The 24,106-nt window shown below is 43.1% G+C and overlaps 1 long non-coding RNA gene across 1 annotated transcript; it reads right to left on the bottom strand.

The window, feature by feature from the left end:
• Positions 1 to 13,602: 13,602 nt before the first annotated feature.
• LOC146544700 (uncharacterized) lies at positions 13,603 to 22,671 on the bottom strand. Its single transcript, XR_014882458.1, has 2 exons — positions 21,698 to 22,671; positions 13,603 to 21,380 (listed from the first exon to the last, which is right to left on the bottom strand). It is a non-coding gene; the product is annotated as an uncharacterized LOC146544700 (long non-coding RNA).
• Positions 22,672 to 24,106: the final 1,435 nt, after the last annotated feature.

The following is a 24,106-nucleotide window of genomic DNA, read 5'->3' as shown; positions in this document are numbered from 1 at the left end:
TCAAGCCAGCCTGCCATGTTGAGTGTTCATCCTGGATGGAACATGGTCCAGTTTCCAAAGGGTTTGGGAGAAGAAGCTCAGCAAAGAGGAAAAAATGGGAAAAAAAAAACCCAACCCACAAAAACAAAAACAGAATCAGTGATTCCAGAAAGCAGCTCTTAGTCTGTCTGTTCCAGTCTGAAATAAAATCATCCCTCTTAATTCCCAGCGCATATTGTTCCTACCAAAAAGCAAAACCTTCGGAGGAAATCACATCAGTGAAGGGAAAGCCAGCTCCTTTGTACTATTTTTCAACCCTGCCTTGGGAGCCAATAATCTGTCATCCCTTGAATAAACAAGCACCTTATCATATCACAAACATTTATTTAACCCTTTTCTCCTGAGCTTTTACCAGCCAAGCAAAGTGGCTGGGGGTGGGGGGGTAGACCTATCCCTAGACTACTCTGGCAGAAAGGACAAATTTCCTGTGTATTACACCCAATCTGTAAAGTGTCAGGCCGCCCTTCTTCAGCCTCCATGAAATGCAGCAGCTTGAATCCCTGCATTTCACATTGCGTGTCCGCATTCTCCTGCCCCCCGCCGCACCCCCAGTACATTAACGCCTGCCTCCCTGGAGACGTCCCCTTGATTCCATCCGAGGGTCCACCCAAATGGAGCCAGATTTAATTTCTGGGAGGTTGGGGGTGGTGGCAAGGAAGAGTGTTTACATTTCTTCTTTTAACAGGAGGCTGTGATGAACAGAGCTTTTGATTCCAAGATGCCTAGATTTTTTATTTTTTTTTTAAGATATTCTTTGACTCTGACATCATCAGCAAATGGAATCGGCAAAGTATGTACATTTCCTCAGCTCCCACAATATCCATGTTCTCTCAGTGGATGTTTCTTGTTTTTCTTTTCCAGTGTTGCTCCCACACAATGAGGCCAATTTTTGTTCAGGACAAAAGAAAATATAAACAGAGCATGGATTTGGAATATGAGCAAGGCCTCCAAGCCTGAAGAAATCAGGCTTGGGGAGGGGCGGTGCTATGCTCATCATCTGCCAACAGCGTTGGGCTGACCAAGCGCCAGCCAGTATCTCCGATTGCTTTGCCGGTGCCTCCAGAAGGCTGATGGCTTAGACTCGTGGTATGAATTAAATTCTTGATTTAGACTCCTTGGAGTCGCTGAGCACCTGAAGTGCTTGCCTTGCAGGTGAGGCCAGGAGACAGGCTGCCCTGAGCAGGTGCACAGGCAAATCCTCAAGGTGGTAGGGTACAACAAACACTGAGCTCACCAGCCAAAGTCCCAGAGAGCAGCCCCATGCAATACAGAGTTGGTTATCAGACAGCCACACTGGTCTTCTGATAGGGCTTGGTGTGTAAACCTCCTAGACACTCCCCCAGGCACCGGGGCACACATGCTGTCATGGAGAGGCTTTGTGGCAGCAAGTCACCCAGGTCTGCACACATGAATGTGTGTACTGGGCTGTGACAAGCTGATTTGTTCCAGAAGAGTTGATTTATTATGGGTGATATAAACCAACTGCAATAAGGGCCTCCTATCTCAAAGCTCACTGACTGCAGCTCAGAAGCTGCTGGTAAATGCCCCGTGAAACATTTATCTAGATAAAACAATGTTAAGCCGTCAGCAGATGAACTTCATTTGCGTCCTCTGGCTTGCCAGACCTTGTACTGATCTACTGAGATGCAAGTTGTCCTGTTAGAAGTCTACAGACAAATTCTGCCTCCACTGAAACTGCTGGGACTTTGGTCCACTTGGTCTGCTCTGGGTTTTCGCATTGGCACAACAGCCAAAGGGATCAACAGGCTGTGATGAGAACTGGCCCAAGGAAAAGAGAATAAATAAAAGCAATCAACAATCAAACTTTCAAAGGCTGTTTTTATTAACAATATTAAAACATTTTCTCTTAGTTCTTTGCCTTTACTTAATGACTAGCATAGAAATAACCCCATTTGCAACTTTTCTGCCTGAACTTTTTTGATACAGATGAAATCACTTTGAAAAAGTCAGGTGTCTGCCCACCAAAGCCAGGGGCCCCAAGGCTGTGCTCGGTGGCGATGGCACCATGGCTGTATGCACAGCCAGCATTGCTTCCGAGTCACCCAGCCTGAACCTGAGACTCGGAAATGCAAGACTGGAGAGGAAAAAATGATCCCATGATGTAAGGAGGTGACACCACAAAGTAGCTCTAAAGAAAAAGAGCAATGAGGCAGAAGTGAAGGATCTGGGCCTGGAGAAGCAGCGACAGCCAAGAGCTGTAGAAGTGCTGAGGCCAGGCTTTGCTCAGTGAAAGCTGGCTATTTAAATGTGCTTTTGTCAGCCCTCAGAGCTCCAGAGCAGCTCGTGATTGCTAAGTCCTGCAATATAAACAGCCCCAGAGCCAAATTCACCCTCAACAAAACACAAGTTAATTTAACATTATTCTCCTAGAAATAAAGTCAGCACTTATCAGAGCCCGAAGAGGCACATTTGCTTCTTGCAGTCATTCCCTACCTGCAGTGGGGAGAAGACAGAGAAAGTCTTGAAGCTGTGCACAGTGCTAGGAGGAAGATACAGGTAATCTGGATGGGGGCTGCGACAGATCCCCAGCACACATACCGCAGAGCTATAGAGTATGGCTCTGTAACCATAGGGAGAAAGGATAAATGGATTACTTCGGAGCGATATGCATGGAGAACTCATGCCACTGGGGAATGCTGCCGGGCTATTTTTAATGTACTGCTTCATTTTGCACCTGCTACCATTACAGGGTTGTTTTTGTTTCCATTACAGTCACTTGTCTTGCAGAGTTTATAACTCCTATGAAACATGCAGTTATGGGCTGGATTTTCCTCCTCAGCTCAGGAGCAAAGATTTTTCTCATCACAAAACAGAAAAAGATAAGTATGGCAGCTCGAACTGCCTTTTGAATAACTTCACAGGGTTTTCATAATTGCGATTCCTAAACAGCAGTTTGACATCGCTTCCTTTATTCATTCTGAAATGGAGCAACAGAGGGTACAAGGACCTGTCCCTAAGGAGCTTGCAAAACCAAAACTGAATGGAGAGTCATTCTCAAGTACTTAATCAGCCGCAATATTGCAATAAAGTGATGAAATAAGAGATAAGGAGTCTCGGCCCTTTTTTCCGCTCCCCCCACGTGGAAGCCAAGTGGAGCTTAGCATCTCTGAGAGCTCAGGCTGGTGCCTGGCATGGAGCCGCACTGCCGGGATTGCATGCCCCCAAACACCACTCCAGCATGAAACTCCACTTCAGCAGGGTGCTGGCGTCCTCCAGGGAAGGTGATTTAGAATCACCCCTGCTTGGCATCCACCATCTCCTCTGGAAAACACCAGGCCTAGGGTTTGTAGGTCACATTCTATGGAGAGTCCCTCAGCCTTATCCAGGCAACACAGCCCCACTCAGAATCTTTTCTCCCTCTCGTGTCTGAACTCTCATTGGGGTGGTTTTGCAGTCAGGATACCAATGTCAACAGTCCCTAGGGAGTCTCCATGCCCCTCATCTTATTGTCTGAAACCAGGGAGCAGGGAGGCTGCTCAGAGTGACTCCTCAGCCCAGCGCTGCTACCGACTTCCCACAGAGTGGAATCGAACCCAGAATCACAAGGAAAACAAGCTCTGGTTGTGAGCTTTGCCTTGTGTGGCCCAAGATAAGTCAGAAATAACGGTGCAAATCCTCAGTGCCAAATATATATTCAAGGGGACTGGCCCCCTGTCTTCATAAATCAAGGCAAATCCCTAAATCAAAACCACTCTGAATTCAAACCACAGGATTGGGTTTTTCATCCAGATTCATATGGACAATAAAAATGCACTGCTTTCCCCCTGAATATCAATTCAATTAATTTGGACACCCAGACCAAATGGTGTTAGACAGCCCTTGTACACTCTCTCCTTCGCTTTCTGCAAATTCCTAGCCATTGACTTTGCCAGCAGCCATCCCGCCTGGAGCAGCAACTGCCAGTGCTTAACCTATCTATTTGCAACAACTTCTGTCAGAAAATCACAATTAATTATGCTGCTGATTGCACATTTGCACAGATTTGGAGTTTGTAAGTGTTTCATCCAGACCACGTTAAGCTAAGTGGATGCTGCAGAGGCAAGCCAAGGGGCTGCAGGCTCTGCTCCTACTGCATCCTAGTAAGGGAATCCTCACACTGCAGCGGTCCCACTGGGAGGATCAGGCTCGGGCCACCGAGTCCTTCTTATCGCGGCTGCCTGCCAAATTCTTCCTAGGAATAAGTGTCACTTTGTGGTACCTCTATTTTCATTCCCAATAAAATAATAATTTGGCAGTGCCTGAGATGATGATAGTAAATCAGTGTAAGACAGTAGAGGATACCAATAAATTCAACCTATTTATCATGCAATGTCACTTAGCTATGCTAGCTTCAAGAGGACATAGGCTACTGTACTCCTAGTTCAGAAGGTGAGCTAGGCTTTCAAGAACAAAGGCAAGGAATCATCTCTCCACTTCTGCAAGAATTGCGGGGGGCTTGTGTACCAGTGTGGCCATGGCCTGGACTGGATGCAGAATGCAAGGCAAAAAGTCAGTACCCCCCCTACTCCTTCCAGCAGAACTACAAACTTTAATGCACCCTGCCATGACATGTTGTTCACCATCCGAAGGCAGTCTGAGCTTCTCAGACTTTCAGGTATAGCTCAGTACATAGGCCAGATTGTTCTGCCCATGGATTATTCCAGAAGTGTACAGCAGATTGACAACAGCAGATGTTTGTGCTACAGAAAGATCATGAGAAGGAGTGTCCCCACAGATCTTGCTCTGTCTCATTTTGGTCCTGCATGGATTGCCCTTGTCCCCATTACAGTACTGTGGCACTGGGATGAAGATCCCTGGAAGTAAGGCCTACAGTTTAAATCATATGTGCGAATAATTTACAGTTCACAGTGTAAGATGGCAAGATTTTCCTTGAATTTTGGGTTAAAATTTTAATACAAATCCCCCTATTCAGTTTTCCCCACTACATTATAGTGCTTTTCGAACAGAGAGCAAACAGGCTTTCTTGAGAGCAAACCAGAGTCTTGAAATCTGCCCTCTGTTTTCATGAAAAAAAAAAAAAAAGGTTTTCAGAAGGATAATCGTATTCGGAAATGATATGACTAAATGTTATCAGGCTGTCATGGTGATTGCAGTCTTTTAAAAAGTGTCTGCATTGTGGTTCACTAATGATAGCTATACTAACTAAACTAAACACCGTTCGTCTGTTCAAGTATTTTTCATATGTGCTACTGAATTACACGTCTCTTGGGTTTATTTATTTATTTATTTATTTATTTTTCTGTTGGAATACTATTCTGTGTCTTATAAACACTGGAAATGAATTCAAGCAATAAGGAAGAGCAGAGATAACTTTGTCACCTTTGCTATATTTCATATCACTGTGTCCAGCTGACTCTCACATTAACTCATCTGCAAAAGTAGATACTGAGCATCATGCTGCCAGCAAAGTTACTTGCCTAAAGTAGAACTTCAAACCCACAGTTTCTGGCACTTACTGTTTTTTTTCAGTCTCAACTCAAGTGCAGCTCACTGATGTTAGTGTTCACATTTGTGTGACTTGCAGAAGATGAGCTGCAATGCTGATGCAGTGTACACGTTGAGTTGGTTCTGAGTACCTTACTAACTCAAGCTTCTGCAATTCCTCTTCACAGGCCCCTAAGGCCCATGTGGGATTTGAGGGAGCTTTATCTATTCTAGATGGGCACAGAAATGAAAGTACCTTTGGCACTCAAGTACATACCAAGGCATGGACTGCACTTCAGAAACCCTTTGGGCTTTGGGGCACTAAGAGACTACCTCCACACAAGAGGACACAACGATTTCGGAGCAACAGAGAGGTCATATTGAAGAGAAGAAGACATCTGAAGATAACCTGAAAGGGGCAGACAAAAACTTTGACCATCTAGATATTCCTTGAATCTGGAACTGTGCTTTCACAGATTCAGGTGCCTTTAGTGCCCTCGGAGCACACTCCAAACCCTATGCTGACAGTGTAAGTAGCTCTAAATGATGCAGAGGATAAGATAGAGCTCAGCTCTGTCCAAAGATGCATCAATCGTAAATTACACGTTTGCAAAATAATTTCAGGTGGTTCTTTGTTGTTGGTTTTGTTTTTTTTTTGTGAAATGTAGGCTGTGCTTATGTTCCTGATTCTTTGGGCACGAGATAAGAACTTTCCTGGAGACTATTACTCTACTCTCTGAAATTTGCAGGAACTCTGTGATTTCATCCATGTCTCCTTGCAGAGCAATTAGGCTGGTGGAGGATGAGAGGGCTGAAAGTACATGGTTCAGATGTTCCTTGTTCTCTAGGGGACAGACAACATTATCGTACACATTTAGCCACCACACTATACACCCTTCCTCTGCTGTTCACAGTAGCCTCCCACTGGCATCCCATTCGTTATTCAAGCTTGCTAAAGGAAGATGTTGACGGGCACATAATGAGCAGAAATTGAATTAGTTCGGTCTTCCCAGGCATTCTGCAACTTTTGTTTAGTAGAGTTGTTTAATATCATAACTCATTCACTTTATTGTTGTTCGGTTAGTAATATTTTGTGCTTACATGTGTTTTCTTTTTGTAACATGTGTAACTTCATAACATTTCCTTTGAACACAGAATCTCCTTTTCTTCAACTTTGCTCAACTTAGAATTCAAGCACATGAACCCTGCTGTTGAAAACTCATCATTAATTAATGATTGTACTGCTCTCAGCCTACATTTTGTGTATCGAAAGAACTCTCCCCCTCCTGCTGTATTCCCCCTCTCCCTGCTCACTGTAAGGAAGGCTATATTTAGTGGGAGATTTAGGTTGATCTGCAATTCTCACTGCAAATTCCTTTCCATCAGCAGCTACAGCCAGAAGGTCTGAATAAGGGAAAGGTCTGCAATTCAAGCAGCACACCAAGAGGCTTCCTGTTTTCCTGGATTTTTCAGATTTGCTACTGTGTGTGCAGAGAGGCTGGTACTAGACTCTGCAGACTGAGTGGCTGCTAACTCATTCCATGTTCTGGCTCTGGCATCAGACTCTGGTGCAAAACATTGTCTGGTTGATGGCCCTTCTAGACATATAGGCAGCAAAAGCAAGAAAAGCATATCTGATCTTGAAGTATTTCCAGAGCAGAGTGTCAGAGAGGATAATGCTGACAGGACTGGCAATCTCTCAGAGAAGGAGAATGAAGTAAAGGAGAGCAGTTTGTAAATCATTGCTGAGGAAAATATGGTGTGGTGTGAGCTCTGTACTCAGATCCTGGCTTCCAGTGTGGACAGGGAAAAGAGAAAGAAAAACATTATAGATGTGTGCTAGGTTTTCTAAGCTTTCCTGGTCCACAATGCTTACTTACCCTTCTGGCTTCTTTTATGCCCAACCCTGAAAGTGCTTTCCCAAAGTAAAAAAAAACAGTGAGGCACAGCCTTCGCTTCTTGCAGGAGCTGCCCAGCAGAGCCAATGTATCTCTTGTTCCCAAAGGGAAGTCCTGTCTGGGAAGAGAGCCTTGCTTGGGGTATTGGAGACCAATCACTACTAACCACAGACATCCTGGGCAGAGCCTGACACCTGTAAAGAGCAAGGCTTCTATTCACCCACCTCTCAGGCATGTTGATAGGGTGAATATTTTAAAGCCCATGAGATGCTCAAATGTGAAGGTTCTGGGAAGCAAACAGTGCTGGAGATTAGGTGGCTTGCTCTTTATTTCTTACTGGACTCTAGGATTTCCATTTTGCTAACTACTGTACTACGATTCACATTCATGTTTTACCCACTGCTGAACTGCCTAAGAATAGCCAGTCTGCATGCTTTCAGTCTCAGCTGCATTTTAACACTTAAACATTTGTTAAAATGAAGTCAAACAATTGCCTACCTAGTTTGGATGATGTCAGTGTATGTGTAAAATGAACATGATAAGGACTGTACTATGGAGTATATCTAGTAGTTGATTTTTTTGCCAACCAAGAGAAACAAGAACGTATAAGAACGCTTTCCCTAAAAGAATCATGTTTGAGATTAGCTAAGATTAGCTGCACTTGCTAGGCTTCAAAACCTTGTGTTGTAATATTATATTCATGTTAGTAGCTGTAATAATTGTTGCAAGCCTGTAGGAATGCCAGACAATGTTGATTGTGTATTTCACAGATTTCAGTAGGCTAAGAAGCATGCTATAGATTTATATTTTTTTCTCCCACTGACCTGAAGGGATCACTTTCAATAGCTTAAAGCACTGAAGGTGCCTGAAGAGCCTTTGAAATGATGGTTTTAAGTGTACTTTTTATTTTTACAGCATGTGCTGATTAAACAGGGCTGCCACTGGCTTCTTTCTCTCTCCATATTTTTTGCTTTCTCTTCCAGATCTTCTGTAGTGCCTTATTATTTCCCTATCTTTGGTATCTTGAAGTTGTACAATCTACTGTTGATACCCCAACATCATGGAGTGGTGTTGCCACAGATATCCATACACAGAACATGCTTTTGCTGCCACATTCATTATACTAAACAAACAGTTTTGATAGCAATATTCTGCACACGATTATATTCTTCCAAGTATCAAACAATATTTTGTCAAATGCCTGGTAATCACAATCGGCTAATTGCCTTTGCTCTTGATCTTGTCCCAGACTTCCTGCATTAGCAGAATGTATTTATAGAGCCTATGTAATAAGTGCACTGCACTGATTGAAATGTTGGATGTGTTTCAGTTACTGTTTATGCTTTATTATTCTTCTTTCTTTGTGAATTAGAGACTCTGGAAAGTGTTGGAGAGTTCAGCTTGGTGCAGTTATGATGACTTCCTAATGTTCATTGCTCTCCTTATTATGTCTGCATCTGTTGTTCGGGTTAAAAGACCTAGTAGCAGTGATAGGCCCTTTCCAAAATGATGGAGCCAAATTCTTTCAAACTATGGAGAAATTTGGTCCAGATCCAAATTTCACAGCTTGGACTTATCTCCATAATGAACCAAACCAACACCCAAGATACGAACAGCCTTGAACTCAGATCCCAGATAAGGACGTGGTGTGTAAATTCTCTTAAAGCTCAGACTCATGATCTTTTCAGAAAGGGGTTTTCCTAATTTTAGATATCACTGCCTATCTCCTCTTTGCAAGTGCCTTCAGTGGAAAGTTACCATCTCTCTATCAAGCCAAGTCAGTGGCCTTGGTGAACTGAGCAGTCTCAGCAAAAAGTCAGACGAGTTACACTGAGATGCTGCAGGAATCGCATTTATCTAGGCCAGCGGCTTTGTCCAGGCATAATTTCCACTTGCAGGCTCTGCTGGGGAAACAGTCATCTTTAGGGCTGGGACAGCAGTAATGCCCTGTTTTCTCTTCGCCAGAGCTGCAAGAACACCTCTGCCCACATTCCTTGGTAATACTCATAGCTGTGGCATTGGCTTACACCAAAGCAAAATTTTGTCCCATCTACGAGTGACAGAACACTGATTGACAAAAAACAGTCTGTTTGTATCCCAAAATGTATTTGTATGATTCCTTGTGGCTGCTTTTCACATCAGTCAACTTCTCCAAAAGGAAAAACTCTGGTTTCACCAAGGAAATACAACAGTTTGTTTTCAATAGCACAAAATGTCTCCCATTTTAATTACTTCTGAGGAGCTCCGACATATGAATAAAGGGCCAAAAAAGGAGCTGCCATGGCTGATGTGGCTGGGAGACTGTTCGTTATTTACAATAAAGTGAGCAGGATCAGGATATGACCTGATGGTATGACTGCTAGCATTCCAGCAAATTCCAATTGCAATTCCTCTTTCACAAGAAACTTTGCTTTTCCCAAAGAAGCCTGTCTGGTGTTTTATTTTTGTGTTTGGGCAGACTGGCTTGTTGTCTCTGGCTTCGCAAAGAATGCCGAGGTGGAACAGACAGAACATTAGCTCCAGGGGAAAAAGAAATGGCCACTGCTTCAGAGTAAGCCTCCTGCCTTTCGTCAGCTCATGTCCTACCTCTGGTGCTTGGTGGAGAGGCATTTTTTCCCACCCACTTTGGCCCTGATGGAAACTAAAGGAAAACAAAATAAATTCTTACATACCTGGTCTGCAGATCATCGTGTCCTTCCCCTGCTTAGTAAATGTTTCTTTAATTGGCTTAGTTAGCCCCCTCACCTTTCAGCACTTCAGGAATGACTCTTTGAAGAGAGCCATGTACAGAGATTTAGTTGACATTTAGTGACACGAGGCTCTACAGTCTCCAAAATATGACTGATGTCACTTGTTATGTTCCCTTGGGTCTCTAGGGACAAAGTCACTCTTACCCTGAAGCATGCATTGACAATCTCAAGATAACACTTCTTTGACAGAAGCAGCGGCCCTCTTCCAGGGTCTGAAGTAATCTGTAGAAAGTTTCCAATATGGGCATTGTTTGTCATTTATATTTCATATATGCTTTTTATGTTTGCCTTGCAGTGATTTTAGTATGAAAGTTGTCAGTGAGAACAAATATATGTATTATTTTTCTGTTGGAAGGTTGCGCTCACACTCGGATGGAAGAAACCTTGTGAACAAGCTCACATGAAGGGAGGAAAATGACAGCAACATGCACTCTTAGAATCATAGAATCACCAAGGTTGAAAAAGACCTCCAAGATCATCCAGTCCAACTGCCCACCTATTACCAATATTTCCCACTAACAGCATCCCTCGGTACAACATCTAAATGTTTCTTGAACACCTCCGAGGACTGCAACTTCACCACCTCCCTGGACAGCCTGTTCCAGCGCCTGACCGCTCTCTCGATGAAGAAGTTTTTCCTAATATCGCCTTCCTAACTTCCAACTTCACGTCTTATTTTGCAACACGACACCCTGCTCACGGGGAGGGCGGCGTCGGTGCCAGCCCAGGGAAGGCGACATCATTACTTCAGGGGGGCCCGGGGTACCCGCCGAGGCGGGGCAGTGCTGCGGGAGCTGCGGGCACACGAGGGCGCTCGCGGTAGCGCTCGGCCGGCTCTGAGGCACGGCTCCCGCGCTCGCTGCTGCTGCGGCCTCGCAGCGCTTTTTCTTTCTTTCTTTTTTTCTTTTCTTTTTCTTTTTTTTTTTTTTCTCTCTTTATTATTATTTTTAAAGAGGAGTGAAATAATAGTGTGTCTCTCGAAGACCAAAGGCTAAACCAACTGATAAAATTCAGCTGCTATCTGGGATAAAAGCGGCTGAAACTGCCAAAACAAGCCTGACCTCACTTCCTGCGTGTGTGCACCAAAGGCTTTCACCGGGAACTCGGCGCTCAGCGGAGCGGGGCTGGCACGGAGGGAAAAGAGGGCCATGTGCAATGAGGAAACGGCATTGCAACTACCCCGTCTTTACTGCTTTAGTGCACTCTTGCAAATATTAATTTAATCATTGAGGTTAATAATTCATTGGTGGCAGCAAGGACTTGAAGACGGAATGCTGCACTGGCCTTTTCTTTTTTTCTCTTACTGTGCCATACTTCTGTCCATAGCTACTGTCCCCCATTAATGTCTCAGTGGCACTGCCATGGTGTGAGAGTTGCCGTGGAAGCACAGTACTGCTCTGTGGTTCTGAATGAGCAGTTTGTGCCATAAGCCCATGAAGGAGCTGGGCACGTTCATCCTGGAGAAGAGGAAGCTCAGGAGTGACCTCCTTGTCGCCTTCCAGTACTTGAAGGGAGGTTACAAGCAGGAGAGGGACTGACTTTTTACACAGTTTGATAATGAGAGGACAAAGGGAAATGGCTTTAAACTAAGAGGAGATTTAGGTTAGATATTAGGAAGAAATTCGTCACTCAGAGGGCGATGAGGTGTTGGCACAGCTGCCCAGAGAAGCTGTGGTGCCCCATCCCTGGAGGCACTCGAGGTCAGGTTGGATGGGGCCCTGGGTAGCTGAGGTGCTGGCACAGCTGCCCAGAGAAGCTGTGGTGCCCCATCCCTGGAGGCACTCGAGGTCAGGTTGGATGGGGCCCTGGGTAGCTGAGCTGCTGGGGGGCAGCCATCTTTAAGGTCTCCTCTAACCTAAGCCATTCAGTGATTCTCATGATTCTGTCATTGTGATCAGGAGTTGGACTCAATAATCCTTATGAGTCCCTTCCAGCTCAGGATATTTTATGATTCTATGCTGTCTCACCAAAACACCAGTAAGCGGTTGGAGGTCACTGAGAGCCTGTTGTGCAGAAACCTGAAATCTTTTCAATGTATTTTAATTTCTTCAGACAAATGGAGCAACTTGGAGTGGATGCAAAGGACTGAATAAAAAGCAAGTTCTTGGCCAAATTGGATGGCTCCCTGCCTCTTCCAGAAGGGGAGTTACATTAAATTTGGTTCTGTTATGTAAAGTTTGAAACCACCCTGTTTTGAGTCTCTTGTACAGAAATCCAGGATCTGCCTCGATCTGGTACTCTGGGTGATTTGGAATTGGAGAAGCTCATTTGTGCCACTTTTCTTTCTACAAATACTTCTCTCCCCCAGGGAGCAAGTTGGGCTGCAGGCAGCGTGGAGATGGCTGTACCCTACCACATGCTCAGAGTGAAGCCAGTGCTCCTACAATATACTTTGGGTCTACAATATGTGGGCAGCCTGACTGCACTGTTCTGGGGGTATTATTGTAGAGGATCTCAGCCCTCCCTGGAAGAAATTGGGTGGATTTGGAAAAGTTTCAAAATAGGTCTGAGTGTGGAGCTGCCTAAGCAAAGAGAGAAATGAAGCAAGAAGCAGGACATGGGTGTTACTTGGTAAGAGATGGCCACCTCCCATGTTTCAAATTCCTGTGGCAGAAATTCTCCTGCAGGCAAGGCTCACTATAAGATGTCCCTGTTTTTCTCCTAAGAATCAGAACTGCAAGTGGAAGGTTGGCTAAAGTGTATGGGTGCACAGGTTGAAAATGTAGAAATCACCAGCAGTCTTTCGTTCAGAGTTTTGTGGAATGGAGGAGAGTGACACTTGAAACAGAGCGAGGCAAGGTACATGAGGGATACGGAGGCATCTAAGGGATTCATGTGTCTTCAGGGTCTGACAGCAGCTGGATGCAAGAGTTCATCAAGTCACCAACATATTAACAGTGGGTAATGAAGAGTAAGGGAACTGTTTCAATATTGTTGCAGCTCAGTGCATTAACTTCCCAGGTAAGGACTCTGATAGTAGTTCTTTTATAGAAGCAGCTCATACTGACATGTGACAACTCAGTGTGCCTAATACAAATGTTTTGTTAGGTTTGGGTGGTTGTTTTTGGTTTGTTTGTTTGTTTTGTGATTGTCCTGCCTGTCTGGTCCCTGCCAGTTCATGAGCACGGAGTTTTCATCTCCTTTCCTCCCCGTATACCTGAACTGACCACATGGAGCTGGCATTGCATGTGCAGATAACTTGTTGTGGGTAGCTGAAAGTTCCTCTAGACTTTGTGTAGGTTCTGGGTGCACAGGAAAATCCAGGGAAAGAGCATTTAATAGTAGTCTGAAGAAGCAGCATTTCCCACTGCAAAAACAGACTTTTTCCACAAGGAATTCAGGGTTGCCTCTCCCAGAGATGAATGCATAAACTGTGAACATTCTTTAACTTGCCTATTGCCACATCAAAGAAGCAGTGGGAATGAGTTCCCAGTCTAGCTCAAGTTAAATTAAAATACATTCCAGTAAGGTGTTTGTATGTGTATTTTTATTTTTAAGTTGCAGTGTTCCTGCTGTTATTGGGAGGATGCTTCTCTTGTAAATAAACAGATTCCCAGCCTTACTCTTCTGCTTTCTATGGACACATCTGCCAAGGGCAACATTTCTGCAGAAACGCTCCTCTTGTTACATTCTGTGGCAGTTTCCTAAGAAATCTGTTACTTGTAGCATGTTGATCTTTGAAGGATTCTTCACATATTCTGGTACATATCGCAGATCGTTCTTGTGTGATTTTGAAATTCATGTTTATAAATTGTTCAGGAGATAAAGCAAGCTGTCATTGCTAGGCACTGTCATGATGACAATCTATAATGTCAAAACACTGTCAATTTGTCATCATGCAAACAGGAAAGCTCTGTCATAGTATTGATATAACACTGCTTTCTGAGTAAATTACCGCCTCAGTCGTTCCTGAAGGAATGCTTGAAAAAATCCCTTTTAATATTGTTTTTTAACAACATGGGATGTGCCAGGAGGATTTATACCTGTGGCTGAACCTATGGAGTGATCAGTTGTCCCAGTGCCACAGCTAGAACAAGACTTAGGGAATGATTCTAGGTGACAGCAGGCTAATTGATTAATCTGAAAGCTATATATTTACTCAGGATATTAAGGTTTAGTGAGATAACAATCAACCACCATCACTCATTATGAAGGGAAGAAACAGGGCCACAAGTCAGGAGCAGAGAGCTGTGTGTTTGCCACTGACAGCATTTCTAAGTCCAACACCTAGCATAAAAGGAGTGGGATGGGCAGGCAGGGACTGAATCACAGGAAGGTTCAGCTGAGGCTTGAGTAGTCAGCATATCCAGGCTTAGTGATGGCTCTGAGGTGGACCCTATCACTGTTGGCCTATCCTGAGATGCCCCAAATGCAGTGGGAATGCCATCAGGAGTGTTCCAAGTAGGCATCCAAATGAGTCTTGAATATCTCTATAGAAGGAGACTCCACAACATCTCTGGGGAACCTTTTCCATGCTCCGTCACCCTTACTGTTAAGCAGTTCTTCCACATGTAAGTCTTTGAGAGCAGAGTATAAAAAGGGAGAGCAATACAAAGCTTCTTCATCTCTATATATAACCTGTAGATGAACAAGTCCAGCAGAAAGCTGCTGAGATGGTCATATTTCACCCACTGAGCAGTTATGCTGAAAGGCTCTGAGAGGCTGTGGATTCTTCATAAAGATCTTCAAAACTTGAATGAATGAGATCACAAACAACCTGATGTAATTTTGAAAATTGCTTCACTTTGAGCAAATTGTTGGAATTAAATGATCTCCAGGTCTGTCTCTATGCTCACTAAGCCATGTCTCTCCGTGCCACGTCTCCACATTTCTTGAACACCTCCAGGTGACACCACCACCTCCCTGGGCAGCCTGTACCACTGCCTCACCGCTCTTTTGGAGATTTTTTTCCTAATATCCAGCCTGAATGGACATATTGGAGAGCCCCAAGGCAAGGGGGTTTAGGCTACCTGTTTCATAAACCATCTAAGGGGTATTAGACTCCTGTGTTTGTAAAACAGTATTGTTAAGAGTGCTGTGAGGATGCTGCAATTGGAGACAACACGTATAAACTGACTTTCAGGGTGGGAAGGAGTTCCTGTGGGGCAAGGCATGACCTGTTCATACTCCATCTTCACACTATTCAAGTAGCTTAAGACTATCTCCAGATCCACACTTCTCTTATCACTACAAGCCCTCTGCTTTCCAGCTTGAAGCTTTTTCCTCTCTATTAAAACCTATGTGTTTTTGTGCTACCATTATCCTTTAATTTAAAAATATGTATTCTTTCATGGTGCTTGAATCATACACTTTATATAAAAGTCTTCCCTCTCACACTTTCTCCTACTAGGCTTCACAAAGTAATGTTCTTTAAATCTTCCCTCAGTTGTTCTCTATTTCCCGACCACCTTCCTTGTTTTTCTTCACCTTCCTTATTTTGAGTTCATCCTTCCGGCCCATTATGGGCACTAGATCTGCTCATGTCCTTTCTCTACATGAATAAACTTTATGTGGATCTGAGACTTTTCAGGAATGTAGTTTTATCCTAGATGCCACTTTGCATGATTCAATAGTTACTGGATGACAAGTGAATTTGGATCATTTTCCACCACAGGAGAGATGAAAATGGAGTCGTGATGCCTGGCAAGGATCTGGATATAAATTCTGGAGCCCTCCAAAAAGTTGTCTTTGACAATAACTCTGCAGATTGCATTTATTCTCACAGAAGTGCATGACCAGGCCACCGGAGCCTTCAAACAATGAGTTTTAACAGCCAGTTTCAAAGCATTGAGACATCACCCTGTAAAATCTGTTGAGGTGGATTCTACATAGGACTGCCTCCGTTCACTGTGAGATACTGAGGGGAAAATTTGGGAGATACCACGTACAGACTGACTGAAAATGATTTATGGCTTCAACACCTGCCACTACTGAGAGGTGACAAAAGATACGAAAGAGCATCTTAAATGACGGAGGTTCTGTTAAGCAAAGACGGATTGGAAATATTGATCACCTAGAAACATCTAAGGAAAATGACTTACTTAACTTGTTAGCAACTGAAACCATGCTAGGGATCTGCAATCTGATGTTGAAAAGAATGTGGTACTAGATGCATTATGCTACTGAACTTCTGAGTATGTAGAGCAGAATCTTTTACAGACTGGAGAAACAGATATGATTAGCTATGCAGTGAGCCTGGTGGAGGCAGAAACTAGTCATTTTTGATCTTTGCAAAGGCAAATGATTATTAGGGCCTATGCATACCAAAAATATCTTTTCCATCATCTCACCTGTCTGCTTTGCTCTCCACATCGTAGAATTACCTATGAAATCACAGCCATGGTCCAGGTTGCTGATGAACAGCAAATGACAAAAGGAGATGAGTGCTTCTGGGTACTGTCCCTTGCAGCAAGCACACCCATTCAGGTGTTAAGTCCACACTGATGGAAGACTGATCTGTATTTGTCCCACAGTCACTTTCTAAATATACAGTGTTGACAAGATTTCAATTTCAGTGTCTTATCTATGAGTAATTCATTTTCTGAGTCTTGGAAAAAGTGTTTTATTAATAGGCAGCAATAGTGTGGGAGTGAATCATTTGGCACCAGACTAGAGCCAAGTTTGGTCTATCAGCAGACCAGATTCTGCTCTTAGTTTCTGTTCTACCCCAGCATAATCAGGGGGGCAGGGATATTGCCAAAAGAGAAATGCTAGCAGCTAGCTAAGGAACACTCAAAGGTGCCAGAGCAAAGGTGGTGAGGGTAGGTTCCAGCACAGGGAACCAGAGCTCGTGATACCTACTTGCTATTCATTCTCATTGCTGCCTGCAGTCTGGCTCCACTTCATGTCACAGCATCTCTGCTGGGATTAGCAGCATTTGGGGTCAAGCCACAGGCTGCAGAACTATGCTGTAAAGCCTAATGGAGCTAGGCTATGTAAGCAAGGGGCTTGTCCAGACTTAAGACATCAAGAGGACCTGGGCTCTCTCTTTTATGGAGTTCGGAAGCTGGTGATTTCTTAGCACAGTCTTGAAGACCCAGAGTGTTGAGGGTGGTGGTTGAATCTGCCATTCAGAATGAACTTGGAGACACATTAACACAATGGACATGTTCTGGCAGCTTATTTTGACAGGGACCAAAATTATAGCTGGTGTAAATCCATAAAACTCTCTATCCTCCAGATAGGGAGGAGTTTCAAAATGATGCTTGGATATTTAGTTCTTGTAATGTATTTCTAATCATTACACATTAAAGTCTTGGCAAATGGAAGACTGTTTGCCTGACAAACTACCAGGTCTGTGACATCAGCAGGGCCAAGGCTTTTGAATGAACTGGTCTATCAAAACACATTCATGCAGTTATGAATAGCTTGCTATATATTACTTGGCAGGCTGAGAAGCAGGGTAAGCCGTGGGGGAGTGTCAGTACTTGAGGAAAAGCAACCAATGAGTAGAATCCATTAGGGATCTCCGTATATGAGATAAGATAAATTCAGTCTCAGGAGCAAGAAGTGGAGCCAATTGGGAACCTAAGCAAGAGTTTAGGACACAGTGGGGAATATCTACATTAAGAGATATGCCTTGGAAATGTTGGATCCAGAAAACGTTGGAAGGCTCACAGCAAAGCAAGGAGGAGTCATAACATTTTGGATTCAAAACGGGGGCCTAAATCACAATGTAGTTTTAAGCTTGAAGGAAAGGCAGCTGAACCAAGGAGGAATTTCAGATTTCCTCTAAACTATTCTGCTATGCTCCTGGAGTCCCGAGAATCTTTCAGAATATCTGATATCTTTGGTTGTTTTATGTTTTGTGTTGTTTTTTTTTTTAAGAATCTGAAGGCATAGCATCGGTTAATGGTAAGGCTCCAAAACCAAAAGATTAAATAAAAGGCTCTTTATATTCTTTAAGTAAGCATCATGAGTGCAGAGTGAGACAGAGCCAGGAGAATATGCCTCGTGATATTTTTTGTGACATAGAGCTGATAATCCTGACACTGAGACAGAAGTTGCAGGTGAATGAAAATTATCAAAGCTTCCCAAATGCATGCTAGAAGTCCTGGATGCATTTGAATTACTAAGGATATTAACTTTCAGGTCAGAAAAAGAAGAGCTTGGACCATGTGGAAATGTCACGTTCAGGGTCAGAGCTGCAGCATCGTGGTGTGGTGTTGAGAATTTCTAGCTCAGCAAACTGGCTGGAGCCTGGTGGGAATACTGGGGCCAGCGTGAGGAGAGTGTGAGTCATCTGGGACTGCAGACAGGAGGGGACAGCTGCCAAGTGAGTGGGTGCCCCTGGGGAGGTTTGGATTGTGCAGGTCTCCCACAGCTGAATTCAGCAGGGCTTGGTACAAACAAGAGCACTTTCCTCTGCTTGAATGTTAATATTTCCCAGACACGTGATGGGAGCTGCACGGAAAAGCTCTCCACCTTGCCAGCTATTAGGGCCTCATCCTGCAAACATTTACATGGAAGACCGTATTTATGGAGGCCACTGAGTTTAATAAAGCTACTCCCTTGTCATAGGAGGTGAGGTCTCCCAGCAAACCACATTCATTCCTGGTGGACTCCACTGGCTTCATGGCTGTTTAAATCAGAGATAAACATTCCCCTTCTTTTCTGTGCTCAGAGATGCTTGTGATCATCCAGAACAACTGCATCCATTAAAGATGGCATAAGAAGCCTCTACTTTTAATATCTTTCCCTTGTTGTCTATTTTAATACCTAATTATCTTTGCCTGACCATCAGCATTACAGTATACCAGTTTATTCTGTAAATACCTTTTCATCTTCCCAAAGAAGGATCGTTATTTACGGCTAGCAAGAAAACCTTTGCCTCCAATGGCAGAAGGAGAATGTCTCTTTGTTTAATTACTATGTATAGTTAGCTGCATAGTGATTTGGATAAAATAATTCTCTTTCTGTTCCCAGAAGAGTCTTCCTAAGTGCCTTGGGAGGAGAGGGGGAGGCTGGCAGATGAGTGTAATCTCAAGAAGCACAGTGTAGTGGAATCCAGCACTAGGAGCCAGATGGCAAGTTTGCACTGAATAGCACATTTTTTTTTAATAGCTGTGAAAGTTCTCTGTCTGCGCATGGCTTTGCTGAATGACAGCAATGAGTACTTTTAATTTATCTGGTGTTGCATTTAGGTTATTCCTTCAGAAGGTTTTCCTTGTTTTTCACAGAAGATCAGGGCCCAGTTTCAGTACAAAAGCCAATGCTTAAATATCTGTGAAAGTTCAGAAAGGCAGGGAGGGCAAAGGTGTGGGAGGAGAAATACTACAACAAATGAAAAGAGAAAAATGAATTTAGGGGAGTGCTAGCAGCAAGCAGCACCCTGGCCTTGCTCTGTACAACTCTCTGAAAAGTGACTCCATTTGTGTGGCTTTTATGCAACATCCGTTGAGTGCACTGGGATTTGCACACACATTTTCAAGGATGGGGATGAGAGCTTGAGAGTTGAGTTAATCTGATCTTTAAAGAATGCTGCTGTAGAATGTGTACATAAGCTGTGTGTTATCTTGATGCTGAGAGCTTTGTTACAGTGTTAGCTTCCACTTGAGATCTAAAATGCATTTTCCGTCCATGAAATTAGGGAAATGGGAGCAGCCCCAGATTTTGAGTTTTCAGACTCAAGTTAGGCATCAAAAGTCTCAAAGCCTCCCATGCGTGAGCATGGTCTCCGAAAGTCTAATTCATCCACAGCTTCCCTGTGAGCTTGAAGAATCACCTGAAGCAACCATGGAAGATGAGACAAACCCTATCCTCATCTTCAGACACCCAACTAACTGGTAAAGATCTAATGGGCAGAGGCAATAGCAGAATTTGAAAGGACCATGGAGAAAACACAGAATTTGAGTAGGATGAGATAGTCGTGTGGGCTTTCACAATGTGCTGGGAAACCGGGAACAGGACTAGACTGAGACCTTGTAAGAATCAACAAGTAAACAAATCTTACCAGGAGTAGGCATACGTGCCAAACACCCCTGAGAATCTGGCCTGCTGTTGAAACTCTGTATTGCTCTGAATGCTTCTGGTGCAAATCTTGAGTTCCCCTGCCTGAAGTCTGGCAACATGTCTGCAACTCCTGTGCTTTTGGCCAATTATTTCAGAAGGGCAGAGCCCCCAATGAAGATCTTGTCTTGCATGTATAACCTGGACTTATCCTAAATGGACCCAGTTATTTATTATTCTGCAGTTTGCCTAGCCATTTCCATCATGAGAAGAAAGTACGAAATTGTTGAAAGATCTACCTTGCCCATGTGGGAGTGTATAGCATGTTCTGGTTCAAATGGCTCCACATGAAAATAAAGAAATGAATGGGTCCATGTTGGACTGCTGACATACTTGGAGATCTGGTAACAGAGGTGTGACTCTACATCATATTACTACCATGTGCCAAGCACATTTATGAACCACTTAGTGTGGGAGAATTCTCAAATAAGGTTTTGGAGTTATAGCAGCTAAAACAAAATCCATGTGTTGCTCATTGTCTGACTCAGTGGCTTTTTATTCTGTCATTGAATATTGACTGCCCTGCTCTTAACAAACAGAAAAGACAAATTTAATTCTTCCATACTTTCCAAATTTTTCCTCACTGTAAGCATAGGAGTCATTAAAATTACAAGCAAAGCTTTATTTCATTGGTATGGTTTGCACTACACCTGGCACAGTGAGTCTCAAATCAAACTGTGATAAGCACCTAAAAATAGCAGCTGATGCTGAAAGCATCTTCAGCCATAGCATTGCTGCTAAGATGGTTCTGTCATATCTGCCTCAGATAGTGCTGCCTGCATGTATTTAAATAGCAGAATTTAATTCTTTGCAAAAGCTGTCTTAAAAACAGAACTTGTTGTGTCTTATCTGAGGCACTGACATTGCTTTGGCTTTCTGCATGGGGGTCAGTCCTACAAAGTCATCACCAGAACAAGATGTAATGTTTCGCATTGTTTTTACAGACTATTGCCTGTGAAGAATGAGAAATAGTATTCGCTTCTTCCAAAATCTCAGGGTACTTTTTGATGTAATGTAGCATTTCTGTTTTGTCTTTTCAGTTTCCTTTTTCAGTTTCTACATTTTGTGCATGTTTTTGATTTTCATCTTTTTCAAAATTCCCATGGTTATATAGAGGAAATAGTTCAATAAAAGGCAGAATTTACTTGCTGTGGTGCTTCCAGCAGTCATTTTCCTTATCTAAGTGAACGTTTACTTTTCCAGGATGATATTTAATTCTTCTAAGATGGGAGTTGTTTTCCTGAAACAATAACAACAAAACTTTTAACAACAGAAAAGGTAATTGGGTCAGCATAGTGCAGCTAACCAGACCAATGATGATGTAAAATCATCTTTTTCCTCTTCTGTTTGAAGACTGTGCATATTCAAGTCATACTTCATTGACAATCAATAAACAAGTTTTTTAGTGCTGTCAGCACTACAGAGCCCATGCAGCGCTGAGAGGGAGCTGATAGCTCTACTGACTCAGCCACTCCTCAGGCAACACTCAATTCATTTCTGAGCATGGATTCTTTCTGGCTATTACACTGTGAGATCATATAAGGAATCCCCACTTACCTGCTTTCGCAGCTTTTTATCATGTTTTCAGGTTCCTTGTCAGCCCTTCCCACTTCTGATGTACAAATAATCACAAGCTGAGTTCAGTAGCTTCTCCTGTCTGACACATAGTCTTCCTGAAAGATGTCCAGTCCTGATGCAATGACATCAAGTTTTGGAGAATTCACCACTTCCCAGAGTAAAGTATTCCAGTGACTAATCACTCATGCACTTGATGATTTGTTTCATTAACTTGAGATGATGTTAAAGCACTTTTTTTTTTTTTTTAATTCCCCAGCCTGGCACAAACAACCCATCTCCATCTGAAGGTGCTTTCTGAAGATCTTCTACTTCACTATCACATCTGAAATTTTACATTTGAAGTGGAATTTATCAATTCTAAATTTTCAGCTGCTTTGCTAACTGGTTACACCTACAGTTCAGGTCTAACTGCTTCTATTTTTGCTCAGGGGCACAAAAATCGCATCAAGATTACTATCCCAGGAAATGTTTAAATGGTCCAAATGTGAATGGTCAGAACTGCCCTACTGGCAGACAGAGATAAGCTAGCTGTTATGGACTAATGAGCTGCAACCTGGAATTCTGGTTGATCCTGTCACCCTTGGCCAAAGTAATCCAAGGAGGGACGTGACGTATGTTGAAATCTTGTTTTGAGAACTGGACATTCAGATATCTTCCAGGACTGCTCTCAAGGTTGTACTGTGCTCACATTAAAATTGTTTGGGAAGATTTTGAAAAGCTTAGAGAGGGAGGACTGGACTCTGCTATGCACCACAGTAAATGCAGAGGGGATTTATATCCTTGCAAAGAAACCCCTTAAACCTGGGCTCCCTGCTGCAATGAATCTGTTGTTTTACTGTTTATAGCCCTTTGAGAGGGTGACTGTTTCGATCAATGTTAGGCATATGCTTATGTTTCATTTCCTTTTCCATTGTCTTTGAGTCCAATGTGACAGATTTTAGTGTTTACTTAGCTGAAAGTATTGTGTGTTGTGTTTTTATATATATATATGTGTGTTTTCCACTTATTTTATTATTTTTTCCCCTGGGAAGCACATTTGAAAGCATCCAGGAAATAATATTCTAATAATCATTAAGTTGCAGTCTTTGAGAGCACAAAGAGTAGTTGATGCAGAGAGAAGAAAAAGTGGCTGCAATGCACCACTTCATAATGCATTTTGTAGCAAAACCTCTAAGGTCCAGTTGTTCCTCCCCTAAAGGATGATTTTTCACATTTCTCTAAATGAAAATCCAGGGAACTTATAGTTCAAATCAAACAAACTCTTGTTAAAAGCACTTGAAATCATGCAAGTGAGTGAAAGTGTAAAGTCATACCTGTCCTATCACATATCACACAACAAAGCAGTGGTGTGCCATATTTCAATCAAACACCACATTTTGCCATCTTGTGTCTGTGCTAGAGAGTTTGCAGCCTCAGACCTAAGCTGAAAAGCAGTAAGGCAAATTCTCCATTGAAATGGCACCACAGCCACCTCCTATGGCTGTGAGTTCCGCTGTCCTAATTCGTGTCATGCCAAGGAATTTCAATGAGAGGAGATATCACCTCTGAGTGCGGGTGGTGTGGGACATTCACCTGCTTTCAATAATGGAGTAAAAATGTTTTAGCCAGTTCAAAGGTTAAAACAGCTTTAGATGTGAATGAGATAATTTTACAGGACAGAAGAAAAGCATTGATGAGATCCCCCCCTCAGTCTTCTCTTCTCCAGGCTGAACAGCCCCAGGTGTCTCAGCCTTTCATCACAAAGGAGATGCTCCAGGCCCCTAATTATCTCTGTGGCCCTCTGTGGGATTCTCTCCAGGAGTTCCCCTGTCATTCTTGAACTGGGGAGCCCAGAACTTGACACAGTACTCAAGATACAGCCTCACCAGCACAGAGCAGGGGGGGAGTATTACCTCCCTCAACCTGCTGGCCTTTTCACATTGGAAAACTCAAGACCAAGCCTGAAGGTCTGACTTTCAGACATCATTGAAATCAAATAATGATTGCCCTGGCAGCGGATGATAATGAAAATAAAAGTAATTTATTTGCCACCTCCAGAATATATAGACAATGACATCTCATGGTGTGTCTGGTGATTCTGATGTAGAAGCAAAGGGACATTTAGGGACAAGACCAAGTTTAAATGATAGGAAGAAAATTGTATTTAGCAGTTACACCAAAGTTACCAAAAACTTACAATGAAGTTAATGGTAGAGCATGCTTCTTGGCTCTCTTGGAAGGTAGCAGCAAGTAAGCAAATCTGCATATAAGGAAACCAACATTAGTGGGATATGATTACTGCAGAGAGCTCCAGAGCATGAAATATGTGGTTGCCATTTCAACGGATCTGCATGCAACAGATTTTTCACCTTTACAGCTGAGCACACAAACTGAGTGTATCTGCAGTAA

Source organism: Meleagris gallopavo, chromosome 3 (genome assembly GCF_905368555.1).
Source record: "Meleagris gallopavo chromosome 3, MGAL_WU_HG_1.1, whole genome shotgun sequence".
Classification (NCBI taxonomy): domain Eukaryota; kingdom Metazoa; phylum Chordata; class Aves; order Galliformes; family Phasianidae; genus Meleagris; species Meleagris gallopavo.
This window is presented reverse-complemented; position numbering and strand designations above follow the sequence as displayed.